Below are 18,951 nucleotides of genomic sequence, written 5' to 3' on the forward strand. Positions count from 1 at the left end.
CCTCCCTGTACATAAGATTTTTATTCTGTTTTGATATCACAGTGGTAATAATGTCAGTCCTGGATACACAGTGGGGCTTATGTATGTCATCAAATGTGCGATCTGCACTATTTTTCTCATAACAATGAAACACCCTAAAACATCTGTGTTATTTTATCAGCAGACTGATGGTGAAAATAACACTGAATGTGTATACATGGAAAAAGCCTGTGCTCCGAGGCGCCTGAGAGACGTGTGAAAAAGCAGCCCTAACCTCAATATACAGATGCTAAAGATTGTGGTCAGAGGCTGAAGGCACAGAAGGAGTATTGATCAATGACCGTGACTCGCTGTAATCAATGACTGTTGGAAGACAGTGCATTGACAGATGTCTCCTGTCCTACTGCTCCACTTTGTCCTCTAACGAGATTTGGAAAAATCTAAATCCAGAACTTGATCTTTAGATTTTTGTTTTCAGTAATGACTTGAAGGGAAAAAAAAGTCTTTTTCAAGGGATAAATGTAGCTTGTTTTGTTGTTTTGTCTGACCATCAAATTACAATCTGAAGAATTTAAAAAAACATAAATAAATAAATAAATTAGGGAGCATTCAAACATTCAAATCCACACACTGGAAAAGGTCAATATGCTACATTTTAAGATACTCTGTATCAGAATGGTATTAAGTTAACTAGCTAGCTTTATAGGTGCTGATGGGTGGAGGCTTGTCGGCTGTTTCTCCTTGCCTCCAGACTTGATGCTTGATTTCCCCACTCTCTGCTGAGCATGGCATCTTCCTCTCATCTACTAGTAAAAAATGAACAAACACATGCACCCACCGGCCACTTTATTAGGTACTTGTTGAACAAAATATCCAATCAGCCAATTAGCCAGTGAATTTAAGCACGCAGCATTGTTTTGGTTGGTTTGATTATTCCAGAAACTGCTGATTTACTGAGATTTTCTCACACATCCCACTCTAGAGTTTACAGAGAATGGCCTGAAAAGGAGAGCAGCAGTTCTCTGGGTGAAAATGCCTCTAAATGCTTTAAGCTGATAGGAAAGGAAAGTAACAATCAGCCTCTTCTCACTTAAGCTATGAAGAAGCGCATTTATGAGGAGCAGCTGGTCTACAGCAGCACAAGACCACACCAGGTCCCTCCATTCAGATAAGAATAGTAAACTGAGTCTACGATTCACACAGGCTCACCAAAATTAGACACCAGAAGATGGAAAAAAATTGAGTCTCAGTTTCTTTTCAGAATTTGGCCTTGAAGAAGTGAAGGAGTATTAGCAGGGTCTAACTAAAAAAAGTGTCCAGTAAGCGTATCTCCCATGTATTCTTTTCACTTGACTGATCATGCTGTTAATACCGCTCTTCTTAGCAAGGCTGCTGTATTCAAAAAAAAAAAATCTGGGCCAAAGTTTAATGTGCAATCATCTAAGTTTAAGAGGAATTTCTCGATGCCCTCAGATGCCGCCATCACAATAAATCAAAAGGACATTCTGCTCTATTTTTCGCCTCCCAGTCTTTCTCCCGCTCACTTGTGTCGCCAAACGTGGCTCATCAGACTGTCAGTTTTTCTCTCTGTTCCTCCGACACAGTCATACTGTCAAACACGCACAAAAAGGAAAAATCATGCACCCGGGCAGATAGACAGGGTGTAAGGGGAGTGCTACAGATTTGTCAGCTGCCTCTTTCAAGCTCATCCATTATCCAGCTGACTCCACTCTGACCCCAGAGTTAGTGGCCGTGTACTGTAGAGACCTGTCCCCGCATCACTCACCTGTGTATGCGCACGTGTGAACCTGTGTGTGCGTTTGTGTGATTGCATCCCCTTGCCCGGTCAATTATTAAAGTGACTGCTTAGCAGGAGGAGAGTGCCTCGGACATATTAGAAAGAAAAAAAGAAAGTGCTTGTATTTTTTTGTTTGTTTGTTTTGGGGACAGAAAGTTGAATCTTTTAGAAAAAAAAAAGGTCTTCTACAGAAAAAGAAATTACGATAAAGGTGAAAGTGAAATTAAATAACACAATCAACATGATTGTGTGCAGAAAGCCAGGGGCTCAAAGGGTGAAGCAGCCATTCGGAATCTGTGTAATAATAAGAAAAACATTCTGTGCCCCTCTAAATTTGCAGTTTCATCTACAAAGGCAGCAGTCTAATAATAAGTTCTAGGTCCAGAACTAAGAGCCAATTATTTTTTCATACAGATGGAGCTTGGCTGTAAGACACACACACACAGACTCACACATACATCGGCGCTCACGGATCTCATTGTTCTGCGCCTCTCTTTCAAGCTTTATTTACGTTTTATCAAAGGCAAAGTGTAATGTTACTGCTGATCTGGTGCAATGCTGACAGCAACAGTGTGTACACGAGACATTTAGGTGTATCAGAGTTTCTCCTTTCCAATTAAGACTGCGGGGTTTTTATACACATCACAATGAGACACTTTTAGATTACTTCCCAAATTCTGCCTCCCCGAGACAGCCCGACTCAATTGGTTGCTGTTAATACACAGATTAGGGAACTCTCTTTGCATCCTAATCCTCCCCGCTTTCCTTCTCCCTTGTTGCGGAATAGGGAAGGTGAGTGAGAGCAGGTTAGCCGATAGCAGGCTTTCACTGTAGGATTACACTTGCAAGGGCGACTTTAAGCCTGTGTAATTTGGTTGCTGGGGAGGTGGTGAGAAAATGACGGCACTTTAGTGAGATTTGAAAGGTTACGCACCGATTTAAAAGACGTCGAATCATGATTTCAGTTTCCCGAGATTCTGAATTCAGTGAAGATATCATAAGATGCATAAATGCATTGCTGTAGAAAACTATATGACAAATCGGGAGAAATGCCGAAGCAGCTAAATATATTGATGCATGTGTATTTTTTTAGTTCACCTTTTGCCTTCAGAGCTTCCATAATTCTTCACAGCACAGAATCAACAAGGTGCTGGAAACATTCCTCAGAGATTTTGGTCTATATTAACATGATAGCATCACACAGTTGCTGCAGATATCTGGGAAGCACATGCATGATGGGAATCTCCTGTTGCACTAATTCCCAAAGGTTCTCTATTTGACTGGGAACTGGTGATTGTGGAGGATGTGTGAGCACAGTGGGTTCTCAAATGTTATGCGAATGGTCAAGAAACCAGTTTGAGATTTGAAGCAGCAGGATGAGCAGCGTTACTCTGATAGGCTATGATCTTACTAAGTGTTATGTCCTTGTCCTCCTGTGCCATTCTGCTACTTTGACTTTCTCTCCTGTGTGTGTGTGTGTGTGTGTGTGTGTGTGTGTGTGTGTGTGTGTGTGTGTGTGTGTGTGTGTGTGTGTGTGTGTGTGTGTGTGTGTGTGGTTGTAATTCTGCTTGTGTGTTTCAGAAGCAGAGCCTTCTCCTGCATCACTCATCTTTTTCCTGTCTGTGCACCTGGAAGCAGTTTCATAACCACTCACCTGTGTGTATTCTGATTACTCACCCACTACTTAAACCTGAAGAATTCTGTCAGTTCCTCCCAGATTGTTGTATCTACTGTGGCAGTGTACTCTGGCTCCTCAGTCAGTTTAAAAAAAAAAAAAGCTGTCTCTGATTCGGACTTACCTATGTCTCTTTGGAGAAGATGCTTCCAGTCATTGTGGATTTGTGGGGAAACACCAGTGTGGAAAAGGGAAATCTGTGGAAGACAGCAGACCTGCGGGGAGAAAGAAACTGTTGAAGGAAAGTGATTCTGGAACAGGCTCTGTTTATTCACCTCCCTGCCTAGAATATGACATTTTAGTCTTGATTGACTGAGAAACATCAGTGAACAAAATAAATCTGAGCTTTTACTTTTACTGTCTGCATTTGAGTCCAGATCAAATCTGGTTAATGACACTAAAGGGCCAAAAGTGCACCATAAAAATATCCTCTGCATCGTTACACCACAAGCAGCAGCCTGAGCGGTGGATACAAGGCAGGATGGATCCATGCTTTCATGTTGTTTACTCCACGCTGTTCTGACCTCACCGTCTGAATGTCATGGCAGAAATTGAGACTCATCAGACCAGGCAGACCAGACCGATCTTCTGGTGTCCGATTTTGGTGCACACTACCGCCTCAGTTTCCACATGTGTGAATTTAGAGACGCTCTTCTGCATACCTCGGTTGTAACAAGTGGTTGTGTGAGTTGCTGCTGCCTTCCTCTCAGCTCAAAGAAGTCTGCTCATTCTCCTCTGACCTGTGCCAGCAACAACAAGGCATTTTCACCCAATAATCACCTTCCAGCCTCATTCTGATGCTCAGTTTGAACTGGAACATTTTATCTTGATCATGTCTACATGCCTAAATGCGCCTACATGCATGTGAGATACTGACACAACAAAGAAGACTAGAGAAGTTAAAAATAACCTGAGTTACAATAGTGGGTAAAGTTACTGATTAGACAGAAGTTAAAACATGTAGCTAGCTAACTCACAGTATCTGATGGATGAATAAAGGGTTTAATTATTTAGCATTTAAGTATAAGAGCTATAATAAAAGGATAAATACTGGGTAATTAGTTCCCCACTGTAATGGGGTAGCCTGTTACTGATGGTGTTCTTGGTGACTGTGGTGCCAGCTGCATTTTTGGCCTAACACACCACCTTTCTCATGACCATCCCATGAAGCGAGATCTTGCATGGAGCTCCAAATCAACGGTGACTGATTCATTTTATACTTCTTACATCTCTTACATCGCACCGACAGTTGTCACCTTCTCAACAAGCTCCTTGCTGATGGTCTTGTAGCCCGTTCAAGCCTTGTCTAGGTGTGATATCTTCTCCCTGATGTCCTTTAACAGGTCTTTGGTCCTCTCCATGGTGGTGGAGAGGTTTGAGTGGAAGAAATCCACAATGTGGACAAGCCTGCTTTATACATGTAATGGGTTGAAATTGGGAGTATCTGTAACTGACTGCTAGTCAGTCTGTGGGAGCCAGAATTCTGGCAGTGTTGTAGTGGATCAAATACTTTTTCACTCAATGACAAACCTTTTATGTCATGTCTGTTTTCTGGATTTTTGGTTGATTAGAGACTGTTCATTTTGTTGTAAGTAAGCAAACTTAGAAATTTAGCAGGGGATCAAATAATTATTTTCCAGACTCCACAACACTTCATTAAAGTAATGTAAAAATGATTGCAATAATGGAAGTGAATATGAAGGAGGATCTTAGCTAACTCCTAACCAGGATTGTGGGATGTGTTTGAAAAAATGCAGGAACCAGTTTACAAGTTACAAAGCAAAATTGTCTAAAAGGTGTTTATTTTGTGTAATTACAAGCAAAGCTGTGGATAATTCTGCATTTACGCAGCTGTATGCTGCAGTATGTGACATGACAGCATGTAGGGAAACACTGTAAACCAATAACCACTTCCACATTTGAACAATGGGGGGAGCTGTGAGTAGCTATGAAACACACCACCTCCCCTCTGTGCACAGAGAGGGGACTTGGACAGAGCGCAGCCTTGAAATCTGAAGTGACAGCTGCTTTCAGAGCATACAGGAGGAGCGCTGCTGTTCTGCTAAAAAAAAGTCTGTATTGGTTTTTTGCAGAGAATGTGAAGAGCTGACACGACGATGCAGAGGTCCACATACACAAATAAGGAAAATGCAATACCACGATGCCTGAAGAGCTGCAGCCCTCGATAGGTGATTGTAGTGTGTAAAGTAGCATGCACTTCAGACACGCTGCTTCTCTGTCACTCTCTGCTGTCCAAAAAAAGAAATGTCCGTGACCATTAAAATCTTTGAAAATTGCTGTAAAGCTGCCTTCAAAGACTGGTGATGATTAATTATATATATCTCCCTTGGTGCCTGCTTTAAGCTCAGAGTGTTATTTATTTATCTGCCAGATAAACTGTCAAATCCCTTATTTGTGGATACTTCTGTCTGTTTTGGAGCTGAAATACGTTAAAGCTTATTATTTTTATGTATGACTCATTTACTATGCAGGTACTAAGGATGTCACTCTCTATGTTCAAGGGCTGTTTCCATACACGCCCCACCTGGCACACTTCATTGTACCCGAGTGTATACTGTTCACACCTCCTACAAAGAACACAGGTACATCTCTAGGGAGGAACCCAACCCTCGAAGAATCTGCTCCTCCCATGGGAGTAGTTTTTGTTTTATTCCTCAAGCACGCTATGGCCCTGCACTACACACACACTGCTATGGAGTCACGTTGTGCTCTGAACGGTGCAAACCATTCAAAGGGAGGCAATGTCAAACAGAGGGCTGCTGAACTGTCTGCAGAAGACGTTTAGCATCCTATATGTAAAGATTACATCGGCACGTTGTAAGAGCGAGTAGGTGTGAACCTGTGAGTACATGCAGAGGGGAACAAGAAGGTGCAAGTACATGCTTGCGTATGTGCAGGCCTGTGAGCTCGAGAGACACTGAGGAAGTATTTTTATTAAACTGGTGATCTATTTTGAAACGTGTGGTCAACTTACTGCTTCCGCTTGACTCTGGCCTTACACATTTGTTATTATAGGAAGTTCTATTTTAGCAACACGGCGTGAAACTGAAACTACGAGGTGCATTATGGGTGGTAGGTTAGCACAAAAGTGAACATATCACACATCTGGCTGATGTAGTAATGACAACAATCAGTCAAATCTCAACGTATTTAAGTCTCCTTTATGTCTCAAAGTTGCAGATCCCTTCCACAGTTTTGATGGCCTTCTGCATGTTAGTGCACTATTTCCCTCACTACTTGGACTACGAGGGCTTCCAGGATCAAATGGCACACATGTGGTCTGGATATTAAATGTTTTTTTTAATTTTTTTTTAAATGAAGCTCTTCATTCCCTGCCTACACTTAAATATCAAAGTCCATTCAGCAACTCGCCGCATCTCTTCATGAATGTAATGCTAGCCCTCTAGCACACAGGGCAACCTACCTCTCTGTCTCTTTGTTTGGGATGCATGTGACAAGAGCACAATAGAGTGCTGGACAATAGGCCACTTATTGAGTGACTCGCAGGGAGTGGGACAGATCCCTGATCGTCTGTCACTCCGCAGCCTCGTGCACCCTTCGGCTCTCGGGCAGTGTCAGGTTGCATTCTCCTCTGACGAAGAGGCAAAGGCACTTGTTGTCACATTGGAAATCTGGGAGAGGTCACAGAGGTCAAGATAATAAAAACACAAAAAAGAGGAGAGGGTTAAGCGGGTGTTTATTTCTTTTATCTTGATAGCTTATTTCAGTGGCACAGCTTAGTTTTTGTGCTTATTTGACACATGCTTTATGCATAATTATAACTGATAATAATTAACTTTGAACTAGAGCGAATTGAATTTAGCCCCCTTAAAGTGAATTAGAGTTAATCAGGACACGAGTGCATAAACATCTTTCATAAGCATGTTTTCTAGCATCACTCCATCATTGTGTTTATGTTTGTAGCTATGCGTGTGTATGTGAAAACAGTCGCTGTCGGCAGCTGAGATGTTCCATCATGTCACTGTCAGCTGACTGTCAGTGACTGCCTTCAGCTGAACAGATCCTGAACTCTCTGGCTTTAAAAAAAAAACATACCATGACCTTCTTCTCTTCTGAGAAAAAGCAGAAGTTTCCCGGTGCAGTCAAATCCAAGGATGACATGTTTTTTTGCAGCAAGTCACACTGAAAACAGGACTGACCTCGTAGCATAAACAATAAGAACAAATATCTGAAGTGAATCTTGAGTTTTTGCTAAATTGCATCCAGGATCCACAGGCGTGCTGCGTGTTATATTTATTCATTCAGACTCCTAATATGCTTTGTGGCTTGTGTTCAGATAATATTCATTAACTTTTATGTTCTCTTCTTCATTTATCACACTTTATATACTTTGTTTTGCTGCTGTGACACTTTTGTTCCCCTGCATGGGCTAATAAAAAATATCATCTATTCAAATTAGTAACACTAGATTACATAATACACAGATGTACCAATATACTAACCAAAAGCACAGGAAAAGTACACAATGAGTCACATTATAATTACATATGTTTTACATAATACATATGATATTATTAGATTTAAATGGTTGAAGCAGTGACCTGCAGCCTTTTGATATTTTAGCCAGTGGAGGTGGATCTACTTTATGACTCGTTATGCCTCCTTGCTGGTGACAGCTATGCTACGAGGCATCCTGTTTTCTGGCTGTCCATCTGTCCTTCCTCTCTATGTGAAGGCGGTGTCTCTGGACGTCTGGCACAGAAGTTCACATGCACTGAGGGATGAAAGGATTAGCTTTAGGTGGAAAAGGTCAAGGCCACTACGACTTTGTAAAAATGTTTTTGGCCAGCGCTGTGCAAAAGTTATGAGCCACATTAGATATTGGCTGCTTTTTTGTTTTTACTCATTTTCAGTCCTTGTATGCACTTAACACTGACCTATGAATTAAACGTTAAATTCTGTCTCTAGGCACTTTGTTACTAGCAGGCTGCTGGAAAAACACATAATTTGTTCCCATTTCTTTTGTTGAATCTATGAAAAATACCTAAGCTAACAAAGTGTGACAGACAGGAAACAGTATTTTTACACCTCGAAGAGCTATTTGCTGAAAATCTGGCATGTCTTGAAATGGTGTGCACTGTGTCCTTGAAAGAAATCTGAGGAAACTGGACAGGCGGTGGACAAAAGAAGAAGTGTCAGGCCTAAAAACAATCTACAGCAGATGAACAGTCTGTCCTTAAGGAATGGGCCCTTCAGCTGATCCATTTACTGTTCACTAAAGCCTCATCAGAAATGGTCTCCGTGGACGGGAGGCTGTCACGGAGTCATTCTGAGAGAAGGGAAAGTGCCATCAGATTTTATTCCACCAAGCAATACCATTTGAAAATCAGCTGGTTGGCAACAGCTTCATTTCTCATCATGACAGTGATCCCAAACACACTGCCAATGCAATAAATACATACCTGGTTAGAAAAAACAAACAATGGAGGACGATCAGTCAACATTATTGAAGCAGTGTGGGATCATTTTGACACGGAAATATTGATTAATAGATCCATATTTGTCGAGACCCCCCCCCCCCTATTTTAAGCTTTAAGTATAAATGCCTCAGAATTTTACTTGAGTTATATAAACTCAGTGTTGAGCTGTGCAGGGTTGTATTGTAGATAAAGTGTTTACACTGCTGAGAAGCCACTTTTTGAGTGAGGCTGAGTTAAAAAGAAATAATAATATTAATATTAACCATTCTTCCTCTCCCACAGCGCGCTTTTGCATTTGCTCCTGAAAAAGCAGCCCAATCTCCACTGTGAGTAAAACAATCGTGCCAATATAGGAATACTGTGTATTCCCACACTCTGGCACTGTCAGCGAACCTCTCTTGTATCTCTGTGACTGCTTTCTGTGCTCCGAGCTCTCATATTTTTGCATGAGTAGTTTACAAACTGCTCCAGTTTTGAACTTCTCTCTCGCCCTCCCTCCCTCGCTCTCTCTCTCTCTCTCTCTGAAGGTGGGGGCAGAGAGCTATTAGCCGAGCGCTGCAGACATCATTAGGAGGGGAGACGCTTTCCACCGTCAGCGCTGGAGCAGAGCAGGGGAGCCCTGGCAACAAGGAGAGACACAAACTCAGCAGCCCGCTACACCCCGCAGTAAGTCGCACAAAACTATTTCCACAGAGCCGCTTTCGCCAACCTGTCACCGCTTTCACGTTGTCACTCTTCTCTTTTGGAGCTGGCTAAATTAAAAAAATGGCTGGAAGAACTGGGAAGGGTGGCGCTGAAGCTCTGGTTTACTTCAAAGCCTTAGAAAATGTTTACTTCGCACTCTGACCTATTTTTAAGTGACCACACAGTACACGGCCACGCGGGCTGTGGGTGGGTATACTTGTCATTTGGGAACGTGAACGCAAAGTGTTGTTTAAATGGGACGAAAGAGGGGCGGAGGTTCGGCTGGATTCTGACCGAGCGAGGAGCGCGTCCGCCGGGTGAGTTGGGAGTCGGGCAGGCGCTGTACTTCCAGTAACTGCGCCACTCGACCTCGGCTCAAAACATTTCCTCTTTGCAGACTATTTCTTTGTCGGACATGTCCGAATAATGTCGCTTCGGGCCGCATACGTCTTCTTCTGAACTCTTGCCTTACTGACAGGGACTGTCACGGGAAAGCGTTACATTTTTTTTAAAATCTACGTTTCACTATCGCGGAAGTGTTTTCTCCACACGAAAGGAGGCGAACTACTAACCACAGTCCACATGATTTCTACAATTTAAAAAAAAGCGTAACCGCAGGTGTTTTGCATGTTTCGATTAGTAGGAAGCATTTATTGTTGCGCACGTAATACTACACAGTGTTTTACATTGTCAGCTGGTTGTAAAGGACATACGGTTTGTGATTGCAGGACTACCCGTGATGTCATTCATCCTAGCATGGACCATTATATAACGGGACTGTAGGGAAGCCTGTGATAGCAAGCTATTTTTACTCTGTTTACACCTCAGAGCAGGGTAGGCTATGCGTCCCAAGTGGTAGCCAATGCTTTCACTCGCACTATAATTTTTTAACGAGCATTCCTAATGGCAGCAGACTGATTGACAAAGTGAATGCTCAAGATTAAAAAAAGAAAAAGAAAGAAAAAAGCTGCACTTCTTTCCACCAGCTGCATGCTTAAGTGTTCCTCTTTTCTGATGATGTCTGTGCAATTTATAGGAAAAACACGAAAAAACAGAAGTGGGTTTGCATTACTTGTTGATTATGTCATTTCTCATCTTTGAAGCCCGTCCTGTAGCCTTAAGCAATGAATGACTGGACACCCCATAGAGTGCTTTCAACACACAGATATCTCAGCAGATAGCTGTGATCGTGGTTAAACTTGCTTTCTATCTAAAAGACTTGTTTTGCTACTTTTTAAATGTGTTACTGAAAGAAATAGAAAATATTACAACACCAACAAATTTGAATCTGCAGCTTTCAGTAAAAAAAAAAAACCAAACACACTTTCTGTTTTATTCCATGGTTCTTGTAATTCACTCACTTGCAGCCACTGTGTGTTAGCAAACACTTGCAGAGTGAACCTATAGAGTAAGTGCAGCCCGTCGGCTCCGGTGTTAGTACTTTTATGGTGTTGGACATATCTATTAGTGCTGTCGCTAGTTCAAGTACTTCTGTCCTCCGTGGAGGATGCGAGCACAAATGTATGAGTGACCCATTAATTAAATTCCTTGCTTGCTTTGACTCTTGCCTGTAAACACATGTTTCAGATTTTATCTGCACTGCCCATGATTGTTGTTATCCAAGTACTGAAAGAAATCTGATCCCGTGGTTGCCATAAATCCCATATACAAGCTCTTCCAACATTTGTTTCAGTGCAGTGAAACACACATTTAGAAACACCTTCATGTGGTACATGGTGTGGAAAAGTATTCAGAGATCAGTGTGGAGTTACTTTTTAATACCTTTTAATGTTTAATAATAAATAATTCGGATTGTTTATTTATTCAGAAAGACAGCAGGAAAAGTGTGAAGAAAAAATGCTCACTAGTTTGACTTTTGTCTCTCTTCTGTAAAAAAATACATAGCCGACACTGGCCAGCCATTTTTTTAGGTACTGGTATTCGGTCAGACCCTTTTAAGCACGCATATCAACGCATTGAGTTGGTGGCTTGTGATTGGCTGTTGTATTTGCACTTAACAACATGGCCATTAAGTCTTTATTAACCATACTGAAACCATTATGTATTTTTTATGTGTGACTAGTATTAAATACAGCAGGTTGGAGAAGAGAGGAAGGGGTCGTATCCAAGAGGTACTCGGAAACACACAGCTGAGCTTCAAATCTTTAACAAGGGATGGATTCATGTATAATGATGGGAAGGATGTGGATAATGAAGTGATTGGGATCCGGTGTTAATCCCTGTGGGATGCCATGGAAAGGTCTTTTTAATGGAAATAAATTTCTCTGCTAGCGAGGTCGACTAGAGGCATCCAGGAACTGTTCATGACTGAAGCTTTATAGATGTTAATCCACCGCGGTGCATTTTTAGCACGCAAATATCCACCGCTGTATGATGGCTGACAGCGTGCAGCGCGAGCAACTGGTTGCCTTTTGTCCCGTCTCCTGCACGTTCCACAGGCAGCAGCTTTGCCCGAACCACGCAGAATGTTTCTGGTGGTAAGAAGGCTTATGAACGGGTCTGTCTCCTGCTGTGTGCTACCTGTGAAAATGAGCAACTGCTGCCAGTGTGCTCACCTGATTCTCCAGACTCTGGTGTTCAGGTGTGAAAACAGGCTGGGAGATAGATGCGTTATGAATGCTTGAGCAGAAGGGAGGTGTTAATGTAAAGGGTAGAGAGTGAAGATAGGGAGGTAAGGAGAGGCTGTTGTAGTGATTTAGGTAGAGTGGCAGCGATTTGCCCAGTGCTAATCCAAGACTGTCACCATGAGATGCTGAAAAGTAAACTTGGATTTTGTTGTGCTAGTTGAATTTCAAGGAGTTTTAGATTAAGTTTGTTTGAGTTCCGGAATATTTTTTTTTCACATTTCTCCAAAAAACGTTGCCTTTCTTGTAAGGGAAAGCGTGAAGCAGAAGTCCAAACTGTTGTACAAGTCATGCGGCTGTGAATAAGGCGTGCTGCTTCAGCCGCTCTCTCACCACACACGCACACATGCGCACACTTTACCACTGCTACTATAGCCTTTGATTTGAGCCGCCACTCACTTTCAAATGGTAATGAGTGGCAATTAGAAGCCAATGTGTCCTAATCACAAGTCATTTAACTGAGCTTGGCTCATTTGCCATATGTGTGCACGGACTCACACCGTCAAACACACATGAATACACACATCTGCTAGATCACGCTAAAGTGTCGTCTTTGTGTTTGGAACTGTGTCTGTGCGCGCGCGTATGTGTGTGGAAGTGAGCGGGAGATTTTGTGACAGCGTGTTTGTGTGAAAGTGTGAGAAAGACATAAAGAGAGAGATCATTTCCAGGTAATGATTGGGTGGAGATTTCACGCCTGAATGAATAAGTGACAGAAATGGTTTAATACTCTGAGTGAATGATGGGTGGGAGGGTCAAATAGATCGACAAATGTGCGAAACAGGTGTCTGCGTGTTTCTGTGTCTCTCTATTGAGCCATAATGTGGAACAAAATGCTTACTCTTTACATTTGGTTGCACAGAAATTTTGACAAGTTGCACTGATCCACATGTAGTGCAAACATGCCATAAATAAACTGGGATTTGTCATAGAAATATAATGTAAATCCTAATTGGCAGCATTTTTATGCCAAAAAAGACAATAAAATTATTATATAAATTACACGTGATTTTTGAGACTACTTGAGGCTACAATCATAGCAAAAAAAAACCCCAAAACAAATCTATTTGTTTGTATCGATAGGTGCAAATTTTCTTTTTTAAAATTGTGGTATGACTCTTGAGTTTCGATTTGAAATACATTTCATGCCTTCACGTGGGAAAAGTGTTTCAACCTGAACCGAAATCCTTATCGGCCGCTTAGATCTGCCTGTGTAGTTGTGGTGCCTCAACCTAAAGAAGCAGTGAGTGAAAATGAAAGTTGAGTTTAAGAATATCTAAAAGCGAAACTAATGTGTGGTATTCCAACTTCAGTCTCATTTTGCCGAAAGTCTTGTGACTTGTGATGACGCTGTGTGCCTCCTAGTGTGGGTTCTGTTGTTTACCGCTACACTTGGCGCCCATGAAGACAAGTCAGTTAATAAACGGTTGTGACTATTGCGCGAACTGCTTCCGGGCAGTGCTGTTCCCGCAACTTTCTCCAGTTTGTCCCTTGGGATCCTCAGCTACTCCCGTGTCAAAGTTGAGCTTAATCTCTCCAGTGGGTCCTGCGCTGACCTTCAGTTCCTTTCCCAGTTGGCCTTCTGGTAGTTTTCCAACATCAAGCATCCAAATCAGGTGCCAGAACCGCCTTAACTAGCCACAATGCTCAGAATAGTCACTAAACGCCTTCATGTCTGTTGCTGTAACCCAAAAAATGTTATTTGCTGTGGGATAATGAAAACGGTGCCGCATGCACACCAGACCGCCGTTGCGAGTTAATCCGTGGTTTTCTCCTTTTCTGCTAAAAGCTACCCGAGAGCTTGACAGAAAGGAAGCAGTGTTGTTCAGAAATGCAGGGGTATAATAAAAAAAAAAGCTCCGAAGTGTGGGATCGAACGAGGTGAGCCGGAAAAGAATGACCAAAAGCCAGTGAGGTGAGCTATGAGGGGGACCAACAAAAAAAGTGTGTGAGAAAAATGGTTTTAAAAAGGTAGAGAGCAGTGGGTGGGGATGGGGGCAGATCAAGCGATCGAGCTGTCTTGTTGAACTGTGCGGTGTGCTCAGACCTTTTCAGCTTTTCCTTTTATCCTCCTCTATTCACGAGTGCGGCGAGTACACATGCACGCACTCGACATAAAGGACACATTCACGTACAGTATGCTGCCATTAAGGGGATCAATGAACGTTTCCTTGTGTCAGAACACTTCACCATGTGTTATCATGTTTCTTTTATTGACTAGTGTACAGTCCTGTGTTCCTTAATCTGTCGTTTGTGCCCTTGAATCTGCAGGAAGAGTAAAAAACATGCCACTGTTTGCTTGCGCTATTTGCCAGTATTGTCCCGATCATAATTTAGTTTATTAATGCACAGCTATCACGACATTAGAGGACCTCAGAAGGGATTGCTCTTGTTTGCCACTTTGCAGCATTGGTTGATCCTTGTGTGTGTGTGCTCAGACATTAGAGCCTTTGTGACCTTGTTTCTGTGCTTACCGTCTTTATTTTGAAGTGGCTAATCAATACCAATCTTCTGAATGACCAAGATAGTCCCAGTGCCCGAATGAGCGAACGAGACAGACAGAGGAAGATAAATAGAGGGAGAGAGGACTAAAGCCATCCTACAAACTTGTGTTACGCTGTCGGGTCGATAAGCTGCTGTATGGCTCAATAACCATGTGAAACAGGGAAGCTGGCTTTGGGACTTACTTTGGCTGTGTGCTGGCTTTCGCTCTGTAATGGCTGCCAGTGGCGCTGACATGATATAGGGTTGTCTGTTTGCCAGGAAAACAGTGTAAAAGATTGAAATAGCCTAAACTCCAGGGTGTCTAAATAAACAGAATAATAGGTAAATGACGAGCACGCAGGGTACGAATTTGAGTCTGTAAACCAGTAAGATCCTCTGAACTATAAATGAAAGGCAGGTGAACATGCAGTAGTTCATTCACCATGCTCCCGCTTGTTATCTCTTTTCCAAGAAGGAACGAAACGTTTTAGTCGTGGGCCTTTTGAATGCTAAAATAAATGAAGGAGAACCAAACAGGTAACGGCTCAGCTATTAGTAGGGAATGTGTACGTGTTATTGGTTTTATATAGGGCGTAACAGAGGAGTGTCTCTTTAAGATGAGGCTTGAAAGAGCCGCAAAACATTTGGTGGGATCATTGAAATCTGGTTTTGTTGCTAAAATTGTTAATTTGCTTATTTCAAAAAAATATTTCCACTCATCTCCAAACTACAAAATCTCTTCTCTTCTCTTTTCTTCTCTTTTCTTCTCTTCTCTTCTCTTCTCTTCTCTTCTCTTCTCTTCTCTTCTCTTCCTTATCAAAGGCAGTAGAGGATTACAGAGGGGAGTTGACGCTGACTGGCAGGCAGACAGCTCCTGCAGACTCTTCTTTTCCCCAGCAGAGCTTCAGGCTCGGGACAGGGATAAGCTGACAACCTGGGACACAGCCAGATAGATAGAGAGAATGCTAGGAATTGGGGTCATGTACATTCATTGGACCACAAATGTAATGAGTTCTATTATTCAAACATTACATTCACAAATACTGTTTGGGTGAAGGTTATGGCACAAGGTTAACAACTAATGAATTCTTGTGCTCATTCTGACTTTATTGGAGCTGATTTATGGGGCAGTACTACATTAATTAATCAAAATACACTGTTACTTGTGCTATAATTGATTACATCAGGTCATGTTTAGCTTTATTAGTCATCCCAGACAGCTGGATAAACCGAATTGGACCATGCCATTCAAATTCTTCCTTTCATCTTTTCAATTACAAAGGACATTATACCCTTTCTTGCAAGTCACTTTTTGTATTCATACATTCAGTTATGTCATGTAAACCAGTCTAGTATGAGGCCCTCGTTTTGTAATTTCCCATTTGCAAATTAAACCATAAAGTTTAACAAACTGTAGACCAAGCTGGAAATGAAGGTGTCCGGACATGCAGAGAGTCCATTACATCACGCTAACTTGTTTGAATTGTGCATTCCAGTTAAAGTGACTCTACGTGCACCTCTATTTTTGCTGGATTTACCTCAGTGGGTGAGAGCAAAGCCCCATGTCCTCAGTTGCAAAGTGGGTGTGTGGGTATCAACAATGACTTAAGTCTGAGCCAGAAGGATATGCATTGAGTGAGAGGAATTCAATAACAGGAAAATGGCCAGTGATAGAAACAATCCCTGGAATACCAAAACCCACCCTTCACCAGTGTTATTCTTGGCAAAACATTGCTTTCCATTACTACTGTTTACTCCTTGTAAGGCCAGGGTCAGTGCAATGCACCAGAAAACTATGCTGCCTGTCATTTCATTGATGGTCCATGACGTGGCATGTGGAGTAAAGACGAGAATTCAAATAAGGGCTAGATGCTCTCTCTATCCTTTTTGACATTGCACCGGTATGTAGTAACAAAAAATCATGGTTAAGCATATGGCCTGGGCCATAGATGGGCAAACACTTGATGACAGGTCGAGACAAGCCTGTGCAACTAAACCACAAGCAGTATTTAAAACAGTGTCTGCAACACTGAAACTATTTCCTCTGACAAATCTGTGGTGTGGTTCGAATAGAGCAAGTTGCTGGATGCAGTGCTGCATTTCTCTGTCTATCTGTATGTCTGTCCAGCTGGCTCCCTGTCTGGCTGGTAGCTGCGGCTTGGCTAGTTCACCTTTATACTGGATGGCTGGCTTTGGGTCAGCCTCATCTGGCTGGACGTTTGGCTTGATACTTGGCTGCAGGCTAGCTTTCTGACAAGCTTTCAGGGTACATGTCTGACTGACTGACTCGCTGGCTATTATTTCTGGCCTTTCCTTTAGCTATGTAGTAAGCTCATGACATTGGAACAGGGTCATTTGGCTGTGACAGTCAGGGAGGTGTGCTAAAACACTCCTCCGGAGCGATCCAGGATGATACTTGCCTGCCCGCGATCCCCACGAGTCCATTCCCAATTACAGTTTCAGGACCTCTTTGGAGAAAGTGTCTTTTCTTTTTAGTTTGTTATTCTCTTTCAGCGGCCTAGACTAGAAAATATTTTCACAAAGTTGAGCAGCACTTGACAAATTTATTACACCACCTGTCATAAAAACAAGAAAACGCAAATTTAAAAAGAATGAATTACATTTTCGTACCCACATTTGAGCTGGGACACTGGACTGAGAAGCAGGACATCCAAACACTAATTTTGTGGTAATTTCACCCCAGAATTTTTTTTTTTTTTTTTTAACTAAGTGCTTTCTATCTAACATGAATTCACACTTGAATGAATCCATCGGAGAGACACTTGTGGGACTCAAACTACCGCCGTTCCAATCAGTAGACAATCTATGTGCTCTATGTGCTGAGCTACAGCCACCCTCTATTGAGGAATGCAAGTAAATGACTGTAATTTGCCATCTTCATTAAAAATAAACCCCAAACCCCACAATTTTTTCAGATTTTTTTTTGTTTGTATAACAGTAAATTTGAAAATCTTGATAGTTTTACCATAAAAATATAATTTTTATAAAAAAAATGTGATAAAATATTATTTTGATAATGATCAGTACTGTTAATTTAGTGCAGCTGTGGTATAAAGATTGCATTGGGTGGTGGTCTAATAAATTTGGTTGGCACTGTAAACCAGTGGCCCGCAGTTCTTGCTTGATGAAAGTCACTGTATTGTATGCATTACTGGGTGATGAGAGTTGACACAAGTATGGTGCAAGACAATTATAGGAATTCATTTCTGTACAATAAAGAGAATTCATTTTCTTCCTGCTGTTTTACCGTCTATAACAGTTTTCTCTTCTATGCTTTTTTTTTTAATAGCGTCACGCTTCTATTATTGATTTGATTGGAATGGTGTTTTACAAGATAATGCGATCTTTGTTCTCAAGTTTAGAAATAATTCCGTGAGTTGAGAAAAACAAAAACTGTATATATTATGTGTAGATGTGTGCGGAGTCTGGGAGCTGCCATATGGAGGAAAGAAATAGCTAGTAGAACAGGAGACCGTTCATGTGTGAAGAAATTTTTCTGACACGACTGTGAAGGAGTGAAGTTGTTTATAATTTTTGTAGTATTTCTAGTATCAGTGTTGTAGATGGTCAGCTGGGTGCACGTGGAGAGACGCCTCCTCTTGTTGAAAATGAAGTTGCAGCTTGTTATTCGCCGTGCTGTGGCTACAAAGAGGAGCCGCCCGTGTTTTACCAACAATTTGCTCATGAGTTATTGATTTGGGGAGCTTAAATTTGTGAATACCTTTCCAACAAAGTAAAACGGAGACTGCCTGGGCTGTCCGACTGCTCTTATTATTGTGTGTGCACAACGTAACCAAAATGGGAAAACAGAAATGAGAATAAATTGCATCTTGTGGTCACAATAAATCAAAATGTGGGAACAAAAAATGTCAAAATAAGACAAAAGAATAATCAGAAAGTTGTAATTTAGTATAATGTGGCCTAAAATATGCCTGCTCCTCGACTCTGCTTTCTATTATTTTTGTGTCTTCAGTTTTATAGCTGTATATTTGTGTGTATTTAGTCAGGCATTTGTGTGTTAGAATGTTTTTGTGGATGCTGCAGCTCAGTCTCATGTTTTCGTGAGTGTGTTCAACAGTGGGTGACTGTGTGGCAGGCCAGCCGATGAGCTATGACACAGATAAATGAGGTCAATGTAAGGTTTCACTGTGGCCAGGCCAGGTCCAGTTCTCTGACACTATCATCTAATATTAGCTGCCAGAG

General features: G+C 41.8%; 1 protein-coding gene across 1 annotated transcript in view; it reads left to right on the forward strand.

Annotated features, from left to right (window-relative positions):
• Positions 1-9,331: 9,331 nt before the first annotated feature.
• Positions 9,332-18,951, forward strand: part of atxn1a (ataxin 1a) — a 97,334-nt gene continuing 87,714 nt past the window's right edge. The window contains exon 1 of the mRNA XM_031742342.2: positions 9,332-9,580. The gene's annotated coding sequence lies outside the window, so the exon portion shown is untranslated. The remainder of the gene's footprint in view (positions 9,581-18,951) is intronic.

The sequence above is a fragment of the Oreochromis aureus genome, linkage group 22 (assembly GCF_013358895.1).
Source record: "Oreochromis aureus strain Israel breed Guangdong linkage group 22, ZZ_aureus, whole genome shotgun sequence".
Lineage (NCBI taxonomy): Eukaryota > Metazoa > Chordata > Actinopteri > Cichliformes > Cichlidae > Oreochromis > Oreochromis aureus.